At 42.1% G+C, this 22,629-nt stretch overlaps 1 long non-coding RNA gene across 1 annotated transcript; it reads left to right on the forward strand.

The window, feature by feature from the left end:
• The first annotated feature begins 19,872 nt into the window (after nucleotides 1-19,872).
• LOC134062081 (uncharacterized) lies at nucleotides 19,873-20,934 on the forward strand. Its single transcript, XR_009935408.1, has 3 exons — nucleotides 19,873-20,119; nucleotides 20,273-20,301; nucleotides 20,391-20,934. It is a non-coding gene; the product is annotated as an uncharacterized LOC134062081 (long non-coding RNA).
• Nucleotides 20,935-22,629: the final 1,695 nt, after the last annotated feature.

Here is a 22,629-nt window from a genome sequence, read left to right on the forward strand (position 1 = left end):
AGCTAGATTCATTGATGATCATCATGTTTTGAATAAAGTTTTTTTTGGAAAAAAAAGTAAACATTTTCTTCGATTCTGATTAGGGTTATTGGGGTATTGGACTATGTTAGTCGCTGGGTAATTTTCTTAGCCTTGTTTTAAAGACACCAAGCGAGAATGTTAGATTGTTAAATGTGTAGGCTACTTTATGCGGATGTAGGCCTATGATTGTTGCTTCTGACTGTAGGGTAATTAAATATAAGGTAGCCCAAACACATCATAGACTAAACATCATGTAGCCTAACTATAAATGCCGAAAATAAGGCATAGCTGGCATCGATCCGGTACGCGGTTCCATGCCGCATCTATACGGGACTGGGCCAGCGCTGGTCCAGTTCCAGTTCAGAGCCGTGCAACGGAGCCTGACCACTTCGTGGCCGATGTGCGTTTGGACGCTGGGCCGTGTCCGTTAAACGGATCAGATGCGGATGGAACGGTAAGTGTGGGCCAGATCCACCCCAGTGTAGTTTTACTGTTTTGGTACGGGAATGGGCCAGCGCCGACCCATCTCCGGTGCAGAGCCATTTAACGAATCCTGCCCACTATCGGCCCGCTGTGCGTTTGGACGCTGGACCGTGTCCGTGAGACGGATCCGGGGCGGATCGCATGATAGGTGTGGGCCAGGTCCACGCCAGAGTGGTTTTGCTATCTGGGTAGCCAGCTAGCTGACGGCCAGTTCTGTTCTGTCATCTTTCTCTATCCTGCTTTCTAGTTGTCCATGGAGAAAAATCCTCAGATATCCAGTAAACGTCATGCTGTCTTTCAGAGTTAATCCAAGTGTGCTGTAAACTTAGTTAAGATAACTTGTAGCCTATGCCTAATTTAGAAACACATAGTGGGCTAATTACTAATGACTCCTGCTAACTAGCGTCTAGCGACTAGCTGACACGTCGTCATTTTGCCAAACGAAATAAATAGATACCCTAGCGACCGGTAGCGTAGTCAACACGTTGTCATTTGCCAAACGAAATAAATAGATGTAATCCAGATAGGTCTAGGCTACTGTAGCTCCCGTTGATATGCTTGATAGCCAGTCAAAACAGTTCGCTGAAGGATCTGTGGTAGGCAGCTTGGATGCACTGCTAGCACGTCCACTCTTTCAGGCAATAATAATCAAGGCAACTTGCAGCTACTGGCACTACTACTGCTTGTTGTCTATGGGGACTATTTTCAGATGCTGCGTAAGATATCACTGCGCCTATGGTACGTTTGCAAGTTGCCTTGATTATTACGCCAGATGAGAGTGTAGTTCCATGTCAAATCAGCCTAGAAAAACGCCAGGTTTCATTTTCAGTTGGTCTTATTGCACTTTCTAACTTGAGAGGAGACACGTTTTAAATGGGAAAATTACCAGAAATCTTAGTCACTTTTAAACATGAAGCTAGCAGGCGAGAAGCTAATGGTCTAATCCGATTCAATGATCTATGCTAGGCTGAAGCTAAAAGTTGTATCGCCAGACTCACAGAATGGCTGGATGAACGGGAACAAGGTAAATATCGATTGTTTTGCTCGAGGGGAGGTGGAAAATGAGCGTATTTCCAAAAATGGCGGAATATCCCTTTAAGGCTCCTAGTGTTGGATCAGCTGCAGCCAATCCTTGTAGCCTTGTTCTCCTTTAGACCCAGCTGTTCACAGAGTCTCCATCACCTGAGTCCACCTCCATCCACTGCACATTAGGAGCTACAGGATGCCAGGCTGGGGTTTAGAGTAGGCTACTAGAACACTAAGTTCTGAAAGTCTCTGAGTGTGTAAGTCCCATCATGTCTCTTCTAATGTTGTAGGCTATAACTGAATGCAAAGCTCCTTTGAATGTGTAACCCTGTTGAAATTCATTCATGGTTAAGATACAGGTTTGAATAAATAATTTCATAGTTTGATAAATAGGTTAAAAAGTTAAGATTCATTGACCAGCAATGTTGTTATGATTTTGCTCAATAAGAGAAATGCATTGAGTAGGTTAATGTTCATGTTTAACTGAATATAGCCTAGCATTTAAAATGTTATATATTTCTTGTGTAATAATATATATGCAAATGTGTTTAAAATGCCTGTAATAATAGGAAGAAAGAGTTAGGCTACACAAAGGTTTTGTGAATATACTTTATTTCTGTAAAGTTTGTGAATGAGCCAATCGTATGTTGAGGTCAAAGGACAAGGAAGTGAGTGGAGGAAGAGCGGCGAACGAGTGGGATGAGTGAAACGAGTTGCCTGCTGAAAATAGATGTTTATAAGAGTTAATGCACCAGTTTAGTGAGTGTTCGACCAGAACTCTTATTAGAAACGTGAATGGTGATAGTTCTGTTTGTTTGAGTGGACTACTCAACACGACAAGACAGAAAGAAGTTTATCTTAGTTGCTGACTAAGTGGCTAGTGCTTTTTGCATGGACTTTGCTAACAAGCTAGCGGCCAGCGACCTTGACTAGTAAAGCCTGTGTGGAACTGCGTGACCGACGACGAACAACGGAGCCGGATAGCGTTTCCAAGTGGTGGATTCATGAGCTGCGTTAATCTTCTCTTCAAAAGTCTCCTCTTCAGCGTGCATCTTCTCGTCCCATTCCCTGCTGTGGTTTGCCTTGGATCCTGCGTGCTTGAGCTACAGACACACCGAGAACAGGTACCAATCTTTTGTTTTCGCCTGCGTGGTGAAGCAGCCATTTTGTTTAAGGCTACAACGCACTCGAGCTGCATTCAGGCCTGCATCAAGTGTACATTCAAAGGGTATTTGAAAATAGTGTAGGGTTTTGCCGGCTATTTTATTTTCTTGGGCCCTTATGTTTGAATGTGAATGTGAATGCATTTGTGTTTTGAAAAGTGATATTGCCAAGAGTATTTGGTTGAAGTTGCCTACTTTTTGTAAGTAAATATTTAATATATTTTGATAAAACAGTTGTGTTTACTGACTATTTTGATGTAATAAGTTAATTTAGAACAAGAGTATTCATGCTTAAAAAGTGATTTAAAGGGAAATAGTATTTCATACAAGTTAGTAATTACAGACACACATAAGTTTAATACTGATTAGTTATTAGTGAAACCCCGCTTGTTTACAGTTTTTTACGATTGTTTACACACAAAAATATTTTTTTTCACACAATTAGCTAAATTTTACTCCAAGGAGCAAAACACCCCCACAGATTTGCACAACATTACACACAATGTCTGCTTCACCCTTTTTGCAAAACATTACACACAGTTATTTGTAAAACTCTACACACATTTCCACACCTTAGACACAGATAAGGATTGTGAGGTTACTTCCTTGTCATTACAAAGCCCCGGATTGCCAATGACTACACTAATGAACGAATTGGATAATCACATCCACCAGGTGTGTAAGCACACATGTGCAAAATTGAAAACGCAGCACTCAACTGTGCTATACAGTCTTGTTGCTTTTGCAGTAGTTGCTCTTCAGAGTCAAAGTGTATATACATTATGCAGTAGTTTTTGTTTGTCTACAGATTTTATTTGTTCAATTGATTTCATTGTTGGTTGATTACTGTAACTGATTATGGTTAGAAATACTGTAAGTATTGAAAGAAATACTTGAAATATTCAGTCTACAGCAGTCTTCAGTGTTGTACAGTGCAAGTGCAAGTTTATAGACCTATTTATGTACACTTTCCCTTTGTCGAACTAATCATGAAGAATGTTGTGGGTTTGTCACTATTTTTTGGACATCTAAATGATCCCTTACATAACAATGTCTGGGCAAAAAATCTAGCACATGCTATTTCCTAATTTTTCTTTTTACAAATGTGTTTTGCATTTATCACTGCAGTGTGAAACTGGCTGCAATAGTGTCTGATCATTGAGGACTGTGTTTGTTAAATGACAACTAATAGCATTTTTACAAATATGTGTATATGTTTTGACTGAAGTGTGTATGTTTTGACTGAAGTGTGTATGTTTTGACTGATGTGTGTATGTTTTGACTGAAGTGTTTCATTTTGCAAATAATTTAGGAATTATGCAAACTGAGTGTGGCGTTTGGATAGCTGTGCTTAAATTTTGCTAAAAAGAACTCGGTTTGAAAAATTGTGTGTAAGCAATTGAAAAAAACTGTAATTGTTTGGAATAGAGTTTAAAGAACTCAGGTTAGCCACCTCTCACTATAGCCAACACGCTAGAGAGGCGCTACAAATGTATATGTCAGAACCCAGATTGGGAATCAAGAGTAGATCCGGTCAACTCGTAGTGAATAAATTTTAGTTTGTAGCAGTCAGACGGTAGGCGAAAGCACAGCCAGACATGGGCAGTATTTCAATTATATGTATTTTAAATATGTATTTAATTACTTTAGTGTATTTTGTAATTTGTATTTTGCAGGATTGGAAAAAATCAAATGTAATTTGTAACAAAATATTTTGAGGGATTGTATTTTGAGTATTTCAAATACTTAAATACTTAACAAAAATCTGTCATTTTCCCCCTCAAATTAGCCAAAAATTCATCACTCGGTTAAATAAAGCCTCTTACCTATAATCATGACAATATACTATGCTTATCATAGTCTGGGAGCCAAAGGTCAGAATCTTGGTGAACCTGGTTTTGTACGTTGTTTTTTTTTTCTTTGTGGTTTCTTGTTGCCTAGGAGTTACTCAGTGAGAATAGGGAGGGTGACCGGTGATGTCTCTTGGGCTCAAGCCCAGCTTGGATGTAGATGAGATGGCATTGAGTGGAATGATAGCTGGCTGGTACATAACTGTGTAATACTTTAAAAAGCTTTAAATTGATGAAGACCACACCGCTACTACAATCTTTAAGCACACTCTGTACTTTGAAACATTCTGCAAATTCAACCTCATTGTTGTCTAGCTCTGAAACACATAGGCCTGAGCACCCATCTCAACATGCGTATGTGTTTATGTCCATTTTGATCCAATTTGACTGCTTTGCTATTTTATTCCAGCCCACCCAGATGTAGCAGGCTAGAACCAGCCTTGATTTTATGTCACCATGTAGACAACTTAAAAGCATTAGATGTGTCTTTTCTGTTGTCAAAGTTCGTAAAGGTAGGAGCAGGCTTCACTCAAGAATTTTTTAGAGTGCTGACCAAAGTATAAACTACCATTGAAAACAAGAAAACAGGCCGCACTATGCATAAGCAATCACCATTTATTCACACAGACGCGTTTCGGCGCTCTGCCTTCCTCAGTGTGTCTCACGTTTGACGTTGAGGTCGCTAGTTTGAGCATGTCTCCTCGCGACCAAACGTATAGCGATTGGTTATGGCAGATCTGAGTGGCTCTGGGCAGATCCAATTGTTTTAAACAATAAAGTATCCGCATTCAAGGAAATTCATGCTTGGCAATGGAAAGTGGCCAGACTCTCTGTATTATGAATGTACGAGAGTATGGTAGGACCAGGCTACTTCAGCCCAAAGTAAAAAATGTAGGCCTCTGTCAGCCAATAAAACATTTCTTGTAGTTTATTTTAAAAGTTGGTATACCATGATTATTGTGGGGGTATTTTTGTATTTTCTAAATACTAATTACTTGTATTTTAATTAAATACATTTTTCACATCAGTATTTTGTATTTTATTTTGTTACATTTTCTAAGCCAGTATTTGTATTTTGTAACAAAATAGTTTTTGATGTATTTGTGCCCACCTCTGAGCACAGTCCAGTGACAGGCAGAGTTCATAGGCAGACAGGCAGACAGGTTTAAATACCCAAACTGATTGGCCTGATGAAACAAAGTTACCCAAAAAGGTCATGGGTGTGGCCCTAGGCACCTGACAACAGCACATGGCTGGATCAACAAAACAAGGAGCTAACGTAACAGTAGGCGCGTTCAAGTTGGCTGCGCAGCACAAAAACTGCGCAGCACAAGATGCACGTGGTTAAAAATCTGTCCACGATGGTCTAGATGGGCGTGTTTTCGACTCGGCAGTCGGTATCACATGGCCTCAACTTATCGCGGGAGCAAGGCGTGGCCAGGCGGCTGCTCCGCAAAAGAGCAGCCGGTCTGGAGGTACTGCGAAGGCTGCCCTTAATCTGTATGTAACGCGGGCTAGAATTGCGAAACATTATTGGCTAATTCTTGTAATTGACACTTCTCTGGGCCAATCGGAGTCTTAGCACTTGAACGCAGCGCCAAGTTGACGTTTGGATAAGGCTGGGATTATACTTGCCGTTAGACCAAGCGTAAGCGTATGCGCCCGTGTGCGACCTGCTGTGTCCTGTGTACAGACTCGCTGCAGCATTACGCACCTTACTGGAGGTCTTCACCAGGGGGAGACTAGTAGCCTAATATCAGATGTGGATGTGGCCATGTGCCATTGTTTACTCTCATGATTGCCCCCAGCTTTGATGTCGATAATGCATCTTGCTGTCACTTTCTTTTGGCAATGATCGCCCCCTACTTTCTTGTCAGTATTGCATCTCGCGGACGCGTCGTGTTCGCTTGCGACGACGTGCACGACCGACGCACCAAACGACCGCAAAATACGCGAGGCAGCCATGATGCGTACACGAACGCGTTGTCTACAGCAAGTCTAAACGTGCCTTTAGACGCCTGGCTACCGCGCGAGTCATTTTTGTCAGTGAGTCAGGGACGACACCGCGTTCGGTTCACAAATATGAACGTAGAGGTAAAACGGCCCCTTCTAAGTGCATTTATTTCTTGGACCGAACACCGTGGAGTCCATTATCCCACTTATTCCACTGTTACCATTTGTTTTGTGTTAATTTCCTGGTATGATGTAAACGTTTTAAACAGAGACGGTGTAACAATCTTTGGTTTAACTTATTCCAGTGTTACCATTTGATTTGTGTTAATTTCCTGTTATGATGTAAACGAAACAGAGACGGTGTAACTAGACAATCTTTGGTTTAAATCGCTAAAAATATGTTGTCTTGTTAGTAGAACTAGGCTACTTTCCACCACATATCAACTTATTTCTAAAGTTCTATCTCTTTTCTATGAACCTTTAGCTTTGAAACATCAATTGCTCTATATGCCATCCAACTAGCTAAAATCAACCACCGTCATGTGCGACAATGTTATGTTCTGAACGTCTACAGCCTGGATGCAACGTGACCGTTCAATTAATAGGCTATTCCAGTGTGATAAGGCCAACAAATTGGATCTAGGTCATAAGTGTGCAAATAACGTTTAATGCACCCTCTGTAGAACGCAGGACGCGCATTGATTTGCATTGAGCTCAATGAGCATCAAACAGACTAATAGGCTAACTGGAAAAAACACCATGCAATATCTAGCTATGGTGAAGAAGAGTATGTGATGATGTGGGGCTATTTTAATTCCTAAGACCAAGGGAACTTTATCAGGATGCATAGTATCCTGGATCCATGAAATAGCTGGCCTTTAAAAATAAAAACATAGGCATATAAAAAAAATCATCCTGCACCTATGGGAATTGACATAGGGGTCAAAACAGGCCTACTTACTGTATGCCCCCTGTATTTAAGTAAGAAAATGTATTTATTTACGATACATTCTTCATATTTTGAAGAAAATCCTTGATTTTTACTCATTTTTTTTAATTAAGGCATGAAGATGATTTTCTATTCCTCTTTTTAGTCAAGCATGGGTTCAAATACTCTCCCCTGTGTGTGTGTGTGTGCTTGTGTTTACATACATCATACATCATACATGTGTTGTATATAATATTGCTGTATTTGCATCTGTTATCTGTTCTGTCTCACCCCCCCCCCCCCCCCCCCCCCCCCCCCCAAAAAAAAGGAAGGTCAATGTCAGTTCAAGCTGTGGTCATCTTTCCTGATAATGTCTGGTTCAAATTTCAGGCCAAAGTATGCACCTTTGCCATGAAGTTTATAATAAAAGAAGTATGTAAAAACGTAACATTCCATTACAAAAAAAAATCAAATCAAATCAGGCCTATTGCCCATGTATTCTTGCGTATACAAGGAATTTGGTCTCTGCATTTATCCCATCTGTGAATTAGTGAACACACACAGCACACAGTGAACACACAGTGAGGTGAAGCACACACTAACCCGGAGCAGTGAGCTGCCTTCATACAGCAGCGCTCGGGGAGCAGTGAGGGTTAGGTGCCTTGCTCAAGGGCTTCAGCCGCCGACTGGTCGGGGATCGAACACAGCAAGCAACCCTCCAGTTACAAGCTCGAAGCCCTAACCAGTAGGCCACGGATGCCCAAAAACATGCACCTGTTATGATCAAGCTGTTATTGTCAATCTCACTACTTTCACATCAAGTCCTTGAAAGGCAACTCTGAAATGTGTGTATTGTGCTATCAGCTCTCAGCACCACAAACACCACAGGAGGAACAGGAGGGGTCGGACCTCGTCACACAAAATAGGAGGCGATGCTCCAGTTCATCTGTCAGTTCTTTCTGGTATGCTTTCCTTTATTCCAGCAATAAGAGGTCACACAAGGTGGCATCAAGGTCTAAAAAAAATATCTTCAAAAAAAGTCACATCATGTGATTAAAAACTCTGTCAATGTTCAATAAGTGTGTAGACCATTTCTGTTTAAAAGGTCTCAAATATGATGTACTTTCCCCCTGCAGTCTCAACGTCCCCCAAAGTGAGTGAGAAGCAGACAGGAAGTCATGTGACTCTCCACTGTGTCCTGCACACATATGACCACTGTGGAGATAAAGGAGTCCGTCTGAGCTGGGTGGACTACAGAGGGACCGAGCTGAACAGCACCAACAAACGCCAGATCAGAAATACATCTTTGTGTACCATCACACTGACTGAGGAGCTTAGAGATCAACACCGCAATAAAACTAAGTGGAAATGGAGATGCCAGTTGACTGCAAGGCAGGATAAGGTGTTTGCTAACTACTCCATCAGAAATAAAGGTGACTTTTATTGCTACTGCTATTTGCAAAGTAAAATCGTATTTGTTCATTTGTTCTGAAACCCTCATGATCCCATGACCCATCCCTGTCCTGAATGTGAAGCTATTTTAAAGAATGGCTGCTGCTTTGATTCTGAATTGCCCTGAGTTACTGTAACCTGCAATGATGCTTCAGATATACAGTAATTTCCCGCATATTAGCCGCATTGTGTATAAGCCGCAGGGCAGTGTTTTATGCAAGTTAAAAGAAACAAAACCATATTAACACCATATTAACTGCCCCCCCTGTATTAACCTCAGCTGAAGAAATTTAGCAAAATCAGTGTATAAGCCGCGGCTAATAGTCGGATTAGAATAGCTTAGATTCAACTTTACTGTCATTGTGTGCTTCATTAGATTTTTAGATTAGATTAAATTTTACTGTCATTGTGCAGAGTACAAGTACAGTGAGAATGAGATGTAGCTAGCATCTAATCAGAAGTGCAAAAAAGCAGAAAAGTGTAATGTAAACAGCATAGACAGGTAGTGCAGTGTAAACAGTACATGCCATACAGTGCAGTGTAGCATACAGTTGAGCAAGTGGCATGGTTCACAGCAGAGATATGTGTAGTGTATTAACATTAACACACGTCATGGGGAGTGGCTCAATATGCTGCCAGGACTGGATGCAATGTAGAGTGCTCATTGAAGCCTCATGTACCTTTGGGGGCAAAGAGGAGTAAGTATGTTAGTAATTAACAGTAACATTATAAGAGCAGAATAAATGTGGATATGCCCCATGGACAATATAGATAGAAATGTACTGGTATGCACATTGTATTAACAGTAACATTATAAGAGTAGAACTAAAAGCACTCAGCGAGCGCAGACCTCCGCCTGTATTGTTCTTCCTAGGTTGTCATACATTTGAACCTAAACTATTCAGATCGCCACCACGTGGCCATACCATGCCATTACACCACTAAGCTAAATACATAAGCGCCCCCGGAATCCCAACAGATCATTCCCAAAATGTAATTGTGTCTTCCTTGGGTCGTGTCCAACCTTCCCTGAAAATTTAATTGAAATCCATCCATTACTTTTTGAGTTATCTTGCTAACAAACAGACAGACAGACAGACAGACAGACAAACGCCGGTCCCACGATGAAAACATATACCTCCTTGGCGGAGGTAAAAAATAAATATGAATATGCACTATGGACATTGATTATTAAACAACATAATTTTATTCAGCAATTGTCTGATAGCTACACTGCTCCTTCAAACAGATTTTAAACCCACATCCTCCTCAACCTCTGTATCAACCTCTGTACCAAAATCCTCTATGCCAAAGGCAACAATGAGCACCACTTCCAACTCAGACTCACCAGGTACAGCATCAACATCATGATCCTCTGAATGTGATCGTTGTTCATCCACACAGATGTTCAATTCATCTTCCTCATCTTACTGACCATGTCATATTATGTGTCGCTTTGGCAGCAGTACAGTAGGAATCTGATATCTATGTGAAATAAGCAACTCTTGTTGAATTTGGAATTCTAGTGTGGGCATCTCCTTATAGAATTTCCGTCTCCTCTGTCTCTATCTTTCACCGATCTCTATCCCTTTCTTTCCTCCGTCACCCCAGGTGTTCCTCTGATAGCTGGAGTTGGTGTCACACTTGGTCTGTTGGCTGCTGCAGTGATAATTGTGGTGATGTACAAGAGAAGGACAAGTGAGTGTTTGCAACACTGTAATCAATCAGCACCTATAGTGTCTATACTACAAATTCAACATTCTACCTTTTAATGTTCTATTTCAGATGCTGGCAGAGAGACAACGCACACAGCAGTGAGTGCAAATGGCTTTTCACAGAAATCATTATTAAACGTTTTATAACACCTATAAATGATGAATACATCAATCTATAAATTATTGTAATAACCGTGTCACTATCAGATGTGGTTGGTGAGTAGATGCAATTTGTTTGGATTTTCTCATTCCTGTCTACTATTCTATCCAGTAACATGGTTATCATAGCCAACATTAAAGTCAGATGTGATTTACTGGTTCTCTGTCCACCATTACTGTATATAACATTAGCAATTTAGCTTAGCATAACAAATATGGTGACGTCTTCCTATTTCCTTCTTCATACCCGCTCTTATAAAAAAAAATAAAAAATAAAAAAAAAAATCTTTATTTTGCCAATGTTGTTATGGTATTATTTGTATTGTTTTTAGTCACTTCATTTTTGTGTTATTTTTTGTTCTGTTTATTATTTCATATGTAAAGCACTTTGAAACTATGTTTAGAAAAGCGCTCTATAAATAAAGATTATTATTATTATTATTATAGGTTATGGGTAATGCCACAGAGTGTTTGATCTTGTTTATGTGTTCCACAGGGTCAAAGCAGGACCAGTGCCACACCTATCCCATCTGTTCCTCCACCCACCTCCTCAGATAATGTAAGACAATCATACATTCTCATGATGATCAGTTAAGCCCAAATTGTTCATACCCATGCATGCCAAATGTTGATTTAAAGTGCATTTTTATTTGACCAAAAGGTTTGTTGTATTCAACTTATTTGGAGTTTACCTAATCAAATGAAAGTAATATGTCCAAATTTGGTAATGTGCCTGTGTTCCGTACAGCAGGAGGGAGAAGCTGATCTGCACTACGCCGCCTTTCAGCAGCTCAACCCAACCCAAGCTGGGCCTCCTGCAGTGAGTCATACTGATCTCAACAGATAAGATGTGTTATGAACTCAAAATTAGAAGTGCTCTTTTAAGATCAGTGATCTCTCCTCATATTTTTTTTATCCTGTAAATGTTTGTCAGTGTGGTTTATTTGTTGCTATTATGATAATGTTGTTTGTTTATTTGTTTGTTTACAGAAGCAGTCTGAGGACACTGTGACCTACAGCAGCATCATGCAGTTATCTGGTGGTGAGGACCAGAACAGCAGCAGACCAGCTGGAGGACCAGCAGACCCCAGTGCTGTTTATGCCACCCAGGGGGTCAGGATTTGACTGGTTAGCTTCGCCGATTAGCTAAGCACTTCCTCGTCGCCATTTTCCAGAAATACATCATGTCCGGTGCCGTTTTCCCTGCGTTTTCCTCATGCTGATTGGTGGCTGTTCCACTCTCAGCTCATGCACGAGCTTAGTGTGGGCACGAGCTCTCCTTCTGTACCTTACGTCAATCGGTAACCTGGCACTTAATTGGCTAAGTAAAACGGCACCGGAAACAAGCCCCTTGAAACGCCATGTTGAAGCCTGAAAAAATCGTTCAATTTTGGCAATTTTCACTAGCCTAGCATTCCCATTGAAATGAATGGGGGCAGGACTTGTTCACTTTCTCCAGTTCTTATAATACCTCCATGATGCCACCGTCCAGAAGAGTTAATACAGACACAGGCATATCCATATACACACGCTTATGCAGACATGCACGCACATGCACACACACAACACACACACACACACACACACACACACACACACACACACACACACACACACACACACACACACACACACACACACACACACACACACACACACACACACACACACACACAGTAAGCGCACACATGTACAAGACTTCTTGTCACATCTCTTTCAGTGGTTAGCGTTAATGATTGACTGTAGGTGTGAAATGTGCATATCCCCACAGACACATACTTACACACAAATTCACACACACTGCACACAAACCTTTTGGAAGTAAAACATAGTCTTACAGTAAAGTCTATTGGCCAGATTTGACCATCTGCACCTCCCTGACACACATGCACACAGGAGAAACACACCGAAAAACACAGACACACATACACATACACACACACACACCTACTGTACTATATATAGGCCTATGGCCAAAAGGTCACTGATAGGCTTAGACGATGCATGAGACAAATCAGACACGGAAAACAAGTTGGAGCATGTTTCAGGAGATATAAAAGGCGTCTTGTGTCTGCCAAGTTCCTGTTCCTCTTTTTTTCTCTCTCTCAGAACAAGTAGCCTAATACTGTAAATATGGCCAGGGTTGATATGAATGTTTTATACAGAATGTGCCATTGTGTTTTGCTCTACTTTTAACATTTTCGCAATAAAGCCATTTCATAAGAAACTATATTACCAGCATTTGGCTTATGCATTGTCATGCTTTCACTGTCCTGTTATTGTCCAGCACTATTAACCTGCACATTTTCCACACATACTGTAGCATTCAAATTCTCAGGTCCTTAATGCTACTTAGAGTTCTCATGAGGGAGAATACCGGAAGACACCCCACATATCTTTCAATAATCTGATAGTGATAAACCACAGCAGCAGCGTTTGCCACCTCAGAGCTACTTCCTCCCTCTGCAGAGGCCGTACACAGAAGTAAAGTCAAGTGCTGCAGCCTCATGATGGGTGTGAGATGCCAAACCATGACCAGGGAGGATGTCAGGAGTGAGATCATCATAAAAACACAGAATCAGAGGAGTACTCGTCTCCACCAATCGTTAACTTTGAGTTTGCCTCCAATGTGACCAATTATTGATATATGGGGTCCACATGTGACAAACCGCTAGATGGCGCCACATCTTAAGAAATACTATACTAGTATGCTATGGATAATTTGTGAATAAAGAAATTGAGACCTAAGGAGCAACAGTAAAAGTAAATATGTTATTGTCTAAAATATGGTCCAAATAATTATACCAACATGTTTGTTCATAACTAACCCACCCCCAGAGAATGTTGTATTAGTTTATGTTATGTTACAACCATTTTATTTTCATTGAGAAGTGACCTACATTCTTTATATTTTGAGTGCTCTCCGACAAAAGTCAACATGCAGGAATGTATAGTTTGGACTCATTAGCCCCTTTCAGACCGTCGGGCCAAAGCCGAGCTAGCCAGACCGTGCCAAGGCTAATTGCTTTCACACCTCTTTGCGGGTGCTAACTGCGGGCCAAATCGGGGCTACTAGCCCCTGATTTCTGGCCCAACAAAATCGTTGGGCCAGTCGGGACTACAGTCGGGCCAGAGGCGGCGTCAAGGTGAAGGCGGAGTCAACCTGTTGCTGTGTGTGGAGTCCACAAACATTGCACATGGAATTTAGACATAACGTTACATCCACATAGATATTTGCCTGTCAGTAGGCTAACTCCGTCCAGAGATCACCATGTAGCACAGTAAAAAGTGAACTAATATAACTAACTAACATAGCGTCCCACTAATTTAGGCTATTCCTGCCAGTGTGTTTTCTGCTGATATTTCTGCTTTGATATGACCAAAGATCCTTAAATAGGCCTAGTAGCCTAGATTAGCCCAGCTTGACGTTAGATTATAAACTTTGTTTTTCATGCTAGCGCGAACTTCTCCTTTTAGTACACCAGATGAATACATAAACGCCTGGACATGGTAGTGATTTTCACCGCTTAAAATTCATTTATTTTCATTTTGAAAGAAACATGGTGAGGCAATAGAAAATGCCATTGCAGGTCGTTTGTTTAGAACAGGAAATCGCGTTGCCAGGACAACCTGACATTTTCACTCACGAACTCCAGCCCCTTTCGTTCGGAAATTCTAAAATAACTATCATAAATGAACCTTACATTTTCCAGTAGCCATAGAGTTGTGGATGTTAACAAAGTCCCGTTTGGTTCTTAGCAGGAGCGTCTACTAGCCTACTGGCTTCAAAATATTTTCTTTAGCCTACTCTGCTTGGTGCTAGGCTGTGAACTCGTGGCATCGTCGTGAAACTAAAATTCCACTGGAGCTCCATGCGGATTTTACTGTCTATCCCCCCAGTCACACACGCTACAAGCGACAGCGACAAAGAGACAGGATGCCGTTCATTTTCAATGGGAGTAGACTTTTGCCAGAGACAAGCGACAAGCTTGCCGCTGTCGCGAGCAAGGCGGGGCAATAGACAAGCAGGCTATTTTATGCAAATGTTGAGCGAAGCGACAAAGCGACTGCCAATCGGAGTGAAGGCAGCGTGACGTTCCTTCTTTGAAAGTAAAGTTGAATTTTTTATCCAAGATGGCGGAGCTAACTAAACGAAGGCAGTATTTCTGTACTAACATGTAAGTTCAGGGTTTGTTGTCTTATATTTTGCTACTTCTAGTGAGAAATATGAACTTTACAATCCAAAGAGCCAGGTTTTGTAACCAAAAAATATATCTGAAGGCATGTACGAGCTATCAGTCAGCCACCTAGCACGTAGCAATCGTTAGCCGTCAATCACTCGCGAATCACCTCCCCACTCAACGGCAAGTTTGTGGAGTTGTCGCTGTCTCTTGTAGCGTGTGTGACTGTAGGGTATGGATTGTACACACAGCCTTACAAATGCTCTTCGAGTCAGGTCAAATGTCATTTATGTTACATAACTCATTTAGATACACGTCTGTGCCATGCGTTTCTTTAGGAATCCACCGTCTTGGTTTGTATAGAAATGAATATTAGCCTAAGTGACATACAAACGGACAATAAATGGTGACTGACTTCTATAGCACAGCATAGGAAAGCCTACGCGACTTTCCGCTTATCCTGCTTGAAAAGGTGTGGTAATGGTGACGTTTTCACAAGCGAGGGCGTGTCGAGGTGTAATGCGGAGAGGCTAATGGCCTGACAGTCTGAACGCAAAGGTGAGGCTAGTGGACCCGGGCTATTAGCACCAGTTTGGCCCGAAGTTAGCCTGGCCCAAGCTGGCCCGATGGTCTGAAGCCGGCTATTGAGGCGATGTGAAGTGACTTCTTTTAGTTTCGAACATAGTGGCCTACTTACTTACCACTTACTACTTACGGAGAGACAGGGCTCACCCAGCCAACTCTCTCATACCTGTCATGCCTCGACCTGCCAGGAGATGCCGCCAGTCAGTCCCAGCCCCTGGGAACCCCGGACATCCAGGGCAGGTCGTGCCCATGCCAAACAATCTGGGAAACCTCATCATGCAGGCTCTTCTTAAGACTACCTCTGTTCTTTACTGAAGACCTGTGGGGAAAAAGATGTTATGTTACCTGATAATGCTGACCTCTGTGCATTACTGAAGGCCTGCAGGGAATATGTTTGGTTACCTGTGAAGTACCTCGATCCTGTGTTTGCTGAATTTTGGCTGTAAGGACTCCGCCCTTGTTTGGACATCCCACCTGAGTTTTCCCCCTGATCTATTGTGCCAAGAAAAAATAAATCCTGCTGCTTACTTGCCATCTCTTGTCTCCTGCATTAGTTCTCCACTAGAACTGCAACAGTACCTGGCACGGTGTGCATTCTATGGCGTCGTGTGATGGAGGGAGGCTGTCTCAAGTCACCGCTTGTCACACTTGTCTTAACCGCTCTCCACTTGTTACGTCTCAACTCCCGACTTGCACTATTCTGCTCACACCTGCATCACTACACCTGTGAGCGCAGTTAGGAGAGCCCCCCCCAGGCTGGGGTTTAGGGAGGTAACAGTGTAACTGCTTTAAGTTATGAATGTCTGAAAACCTCTCTGAGTGTGTAAGTCCCATTATGTCTCTTCTAGTGTATAACTGAATACAATTAGCTTCTTTGGGCCTGCTGTCTAACCCCTATAAGACATTCCTCTTTCACACAGCATAGATAGCTTTGGTTCTGTTTAGATACAGACAATATATTATATTTTCCCCTTTAAATGCTTTCTCACCTACCCTTTATATGTACCACCACAAACACACCTCATAATGGTCTTTATCTGTGGTTAACCCATACAACAGTGTCAAGTGTTTTCTCAGGATCTTTCTGTCTCACACAAAGCCAACATGTTGTTTCTGCATCTGCTCTGTATCACTACCCCCCCCCCCCCCCCCCCCAAATGTCAGGGTTGCCAACATGCGCACCTTTGCCATGAGTTTTATAGTCTTTAGTACCAGGAACTTAGAAAGAGTCCCACACACTTTTTATACAATGTTTTTGTCTTAGACCTTCTTCATCAGGCAAACGTTGTATTTAATAATACAAAAAAAAATGATAATTGCTTGCGGAATGGTCAGTGTGCAGGACCTCAGCAAGTTCCTGATCTGTGACCTCTTGGTCATATCCTAAGCACCTGCCCAACAAAAGAGGTTCAAAAAGCCTTCCCATTATCTTTAGCACTATGTTATTGTCAATCTCACTACTCTCACTTCAACTCAGCCTTGCCCTTGAAAGGCAACTCTGAAATGTGTGTATTCTGTCATCAGATCTCATCACCACAAACACCACAAGAGGAACAAGAGGGGTTGGACGTCGTCACACACATCACGTAGAAGCATTTACAGGAAACACACACAGAAGAAAGGCACACATTGAACCTGCAGTCCCATTCAGTTACCAGCTCTGTATGGACTCACACACACACACACACAAAAACAGACATACTGTATACAGAAGACAGAGAAGAGGAAGAGGAAGATGAAGGTAATGGGGTCCATCCCCTGTGTGCTGATAGTGTTGCTGATCTGCTGGACTCAGGACTACATGGGTGAGTTACATGTGACTAACATTACCTTGATAACCACCGTCTTGGTTCAATAACTTATGGCGTCGTTGTGCACACGTATGTGTGTGTGTGTGTGTGTGTGTGTGTGTGTGTGTGTGTGTGTGTGAAGAGTCTGTGTATTACTCCTGTGTGCATGCATGTGTGTCAGGCAGGTCCCGTAAAGCAGATGGTCAAATCTGGACAATAGACTTTCAGACACCCCAAGTTTTACCTATGGGTCTAAAAGATCCTGTAGTGGACATCTGCCTGATCTGCCCGCAACAAAAGACTTTTTTTGCATTGACAAATACAAGCCTGTATTGTGCACAGAAACAGTAGGCCGCTTTTCCATGCTTTTCTTGTATACACACATTCTCTCCATATACAAAAATAATCTTGCAATGACACCTCCCAGGCTTCGTATTTTGTCAGTGTCAATGTCAATTTATTTGCAAAGCACATGTTAAAAAAAATAAACAACAGTATGTAGTATATAGTCCTCACACTTCTGTGCCATTGTTAGAACTGTGTACTGAAACCTCTGATGACCTCAGGCCAACATAACTTTGAGATGTATAAAGGATGAACAGCCTACAGTATTACACGTGAATGGAAAAACTCTATACTTCACTATATTGACTATGGTTCTTATAGTACCTACCAAGCCTCTTCATGTCCCAAGTCTGATTCTAGGCCACACTTTTTTAGCAGTAATCGGGGTTTTGAGGCAGGAACAATATTCTTTGCCATCACTCTGTCCTTGTGCTCTCTTTTATGATGGATTGAGGTCTGGACTCTGACTGGGCCACTATAAAATGTTGATTTTGTTGTCATTTTCAGTGAGGATTAACATATTGGTCAAAAACATTTTGGAATATTTTCCAGGGTTATGAATAATTTTGTGCTTAACTGCAAAAGTGTATAATATTTTACTATTATCAACTGTAACTGATGTAAGGTTTCTCATATCAGGTGTCAGAGGGGAAATCCTCACTGTGTTCTCCAGTGTGGGGCAGAACACCACTCTGTCCTGTGGTAACGTGGCTAATCCTGACTGCTCCACTACTGTATGGATATCCAATACACAACAACATCAAGGACATACCGTTGAATTGGTTAATCATGGGATGGTCAATTACTGTTCTTTTGACCATCCCAATTCAGATGAGTGTAAGAGAGTTAAGAGGCTGAGTCTGCACTCTAGGTGTTCTCTGCACATCACTGAAGTCACCACTGATGATGCTGGACTCTACATCTGTCAGCAGTATAAGGGAAAGGATGGACCCAAAATAGGAGGCGATGCTCCTGTTCATCTGTCAGTTCTTTCTGGTATGCATTCCTTTGTTCCAGCAATCAGAGGTCATACAAGGTGGCATCAAGGTCTAAAAATATATATTTAGAAAAGTCACACCATGGTGATTAACTCTGTCAATGTTCTATAATTTTATAGACCATTTCTATGTAATGGTCTCAAATACTGATGATGCCATTTCCCCCTACAGTCTCAATGTCCTCCAAAGTGACTGAGATGCAGGCAGGAAGTCATGTGACTCTCCACTGTGTCCTGCACACATATGACCACTGTGGAGGATCAGTGGGAGATAAAGGAGTCCGTCTGAGCTGGGTGGACAACAGAGGGACTGAGCTGAAGATCACCAACAACCGCCAGATCAGAACTACATCTTTGTGTACCATCACACTGACTGAGGAGCTTAGAGATCCACACCACAACAAAACTAACTGGAAATGGAGATGCCAGCTGACTGCAGGGCAGGTTAAGGTGTTTGCTAACTACTCCATCAAAAAAAAAGGTGACTTTTATTACTACTGCTATTTACAGAGTAAAATCTTATTTCTTAAGTTGTCTGGACACCGTCTAGTTCTGAAACCCTCATCATATAGTCCTGTCCTGAATGTGAAACTATTCTAAAGAATGGCTGTGAATGCTTTGATGCTGCATTGCATTGAGTTAACCTGCCATGGCAATTCAGATTTACAGTATGTGCGTCATTATTAAAATAGAGTGTAATGATGATTGTTATTCATATTGATCTGAGAGTTCTGTCATGTGATGTGGATGCATTTATCACTGATAAGAATGAGATAAACAATGATATCGAATCCTTGCTAATCGTTTCATTAGTAGTATTATCCTTTTATTACAGAACAATCTATGAGACTATAACCTATGAGATTTTCTAGTTGTTCCAGCAGATGTACAACCGTCCTCCACTCCAGATTTCAAACCATTCACCACATCAGCAGTCTCCACTCCTGAGAGCACAACCAGTGGATCAGACAGCTGCCCATCACTCCATTCCTCAAGTCTGTTTAGTGTGTGTGTGTGTGTGTGTGTGTGCGTGCGTGCGTGCGTGCGTGCGTGCGTGCGTGCGTGTTGTGTGTGTGTGTGTGTGTGTGTGTGTGTGTGTGTGTGTGTGTGTGTGTGTGTGTGTGTGTGTGTGTGTGTGAGTGTGTGTGTGTGTGTGTGTGAGTGTGTGTGTGTGTGTGTGTGTGTGTGTGTGTGGCCTCACACCTGCATAACTGAGCACACCTGTGAGCTCAGTTAGGAGAGGCACCTTTGCCTGTTCTTCTGATGGTAAAAACTCACTTAACCCATTTGGGTGTTCAGATGCAAAGTGCCTCTACAGCCTCATCATATGATCTTTCTCGTTGCACTCCTTCTACAACCTGATTCCTCTCTCTCTCTCTCTCAGGTATTCATATGGCCGTTAAAATTACTGCCACTATCAGTCTGTTGGTGGCTGTGGTTATAGTTGTGGTCATCCACAGGAAGAGATCAGGTGAGGGGACAACTGCAGATCCACACTGCAGCTCTTTCCTCTACTGATGTTTATCTCACTCTGACAGTGACTGATACAGCTCCATCAATCTGAGCTACTGCACATTCACTCTGCTGTTTCTCTGATACATCTCTCTCTGTTTCTTCCTCTCAGGGGATCCCCAGGGCAAACACAACACCTCGGTAAGTTAAACACACACACCATCATTTTAGGGGGTCAGTTTTATGTTAACTGGGCTCCATTAATGGTCTCCTCTTTCTTGTTCTTTAAGGCTCCTAGTGTTGGATCAGCTGCAGCCAGCCAGTCCTTGTAGCCTTGTTCTCCTTTAGACCCAGCTGTTCACAGAGTCTCCATCACCTGAGTCCACCTCCATCCACTGCACATTAGGAGCTACAGGATGCCAGGCTGGGGTTTAGGGAGTAAACAGTGTAATCGCTTTAAGTTCTGAAGGTCTGAAAACCTCTCTGAGTGTGTAAGGCCCATCATGTCTCTTCTAATGTTGTATAACTGAATGCAAAGCTCCTTTGAATGTACATGTCAGAACCCAGATTGGAAATCAAGAGTAGATCCGGTCAAACTCGTAGTGAATACATTTTAGTTTGTAGCAGTCAGACGGTAGGCAAAAGCACAGTCCAGTGACAGGCAGAGTTCATAGGCAGACAGGCAGACAGGTTTGAATACCCAAACTGATTGGCCTGATGAAACAAAGTTACCCAAAAAGGTCATGGGTGTGGCCCTAGGCACCTGACAACAGCACATGGCTGGATCAACAAAACAAGGAGCTAACGTAACATTGACAGGCAAGGGTAACTCTTTCACACAGCATAGATAGCTTTGGCTTTGTTTAGATACAGACAATATACTGTATTGTTGTATTCATATAATGGATTTGTTCACTTTCAAAGGTATGTTGTTGCTTAAATAAATCTCATAAATTCTTATTTGGTCTACCACATTATTTGTGAGACAACACACACATTTGGTAACTATGAATTACATTTTTTAAAAGTGGAAATTAAAAAGCATATAAGAAAATAAGGTCTTGAACTGTTCTGACTGTATTTTCTTTGGTAACCACTAGAGCACTGTTATCTAGCAGCTTTGTCACTTGATTACAGTGGTTGACTTAAGAAAGTAGTTCTGTGATTATTTTAAGACACAGCATTTCTCAACTCTCTGTGCTGCACACAGATGTGCGGATGCATGTACACCAACACGTAACTGTAAACAAACACACACACACACACACACACACACACACACACACACACACAGACTTGCACATGCTGACACACACACACACACACACACACACACACACACACACACACACACACACACGCACCTCATAATAGACTTCATCCGTGGTTAACCCACACAACAGTGTCAAGACTTTTTCTTAGGGCCTGTCTTTCTCACACAGAACCTATATGCTGTATTTGCATCTGTTATCTGTTCTGTCTCACCCAACCCCCCCCCCCCCCCCAAAAAAAGGAAGGTCAATACCAGTTCAAGCTGTGGTCATCTTTTCCTGATAATGTCTGGTTCAAATTTCAGGCCAAAGTGTGCACCTTTGCCATGAAGTTTATAAAAGAAGTATGTAAAAACGTAGCATTCCATTACAAAAACATCGAATCAAATCAGGTTTATTCGCCATGTATTCTTGTGTATACAAGGAATTTATCCCATCTGTGAATTAGCGAACACATACAGCACACAGTGAGCATACAGTGAGGTGAGGCACACACTAACCCGGAGCAGTGAGCTGCCTTCATACAGCAGCGCTCGGGGAGCAGTGAGGGGTTAGGTGCCTTGCTCAAGGGCACTTCAGCCGTCGACTGGTCGGGGATCGAACACAGCAAACCTCCAGTTACAAGCTCAAAGCCCTAACCAGTAGGCCACTGATGCCCAAAAACATGCACCTGTTATGGTCAAACAGCTGTTATTGTCAATCTCATTACTCTCTCATCAAGTCAGCTTTGAAAGGCAACTCTGAAATGTGTGTATTGTGCTATCAGCTCTCATCACCACAAACACCACAGGAGGAACAGGAGGGGTTGGACCTCGTCACACACATCACGTAGCTGCATTTACAGGAAACACACACAGAAGAAAGACACACACACTGAGCCTGCAGTCCCATTCAGTTACCAGCTCTGTACACACACACACACTCACACAGAAGAAAAAGAAGAGTAGAAGAGGAAGATGGGGTCCATCCCCTGTGTGCTGATAATGCTGCTGATCTGCTGGACTCAGGACCACATAGGTGAGTTACATGTGACTAACGTTACCTCCACCAGTACAAGCCCTGTCTTGTTTCAATAATTTAGTCTTTGTGTGTGTGTGTGTGTGTGTGTGTGTGTGTGTGTGTGTGTGTGTGTGTGTGTGTGTGTGTGAGTCTGTGTGTCTCTCCTGTGTGCATTCATGTGTGTCAGCCAGGTCCCGTATAGCAGATGGTGAAATCTGGACAATAGACTTTCAGACACGATCAGTTTTACCTCAGGGTC

Source organism: Sardina pilchardus, chromosome 17, assembly GCF_963854185.1.
Source record: "Sardina pilchardus chromosome 17, fSarPil1.1, whole genome shotgun sequence".
NCBI lineage: Eukaryota > Metazoa > Chordata > Actinopteri > Clupeiformes > Clupeidae > Sardina > Sardina pilchardus.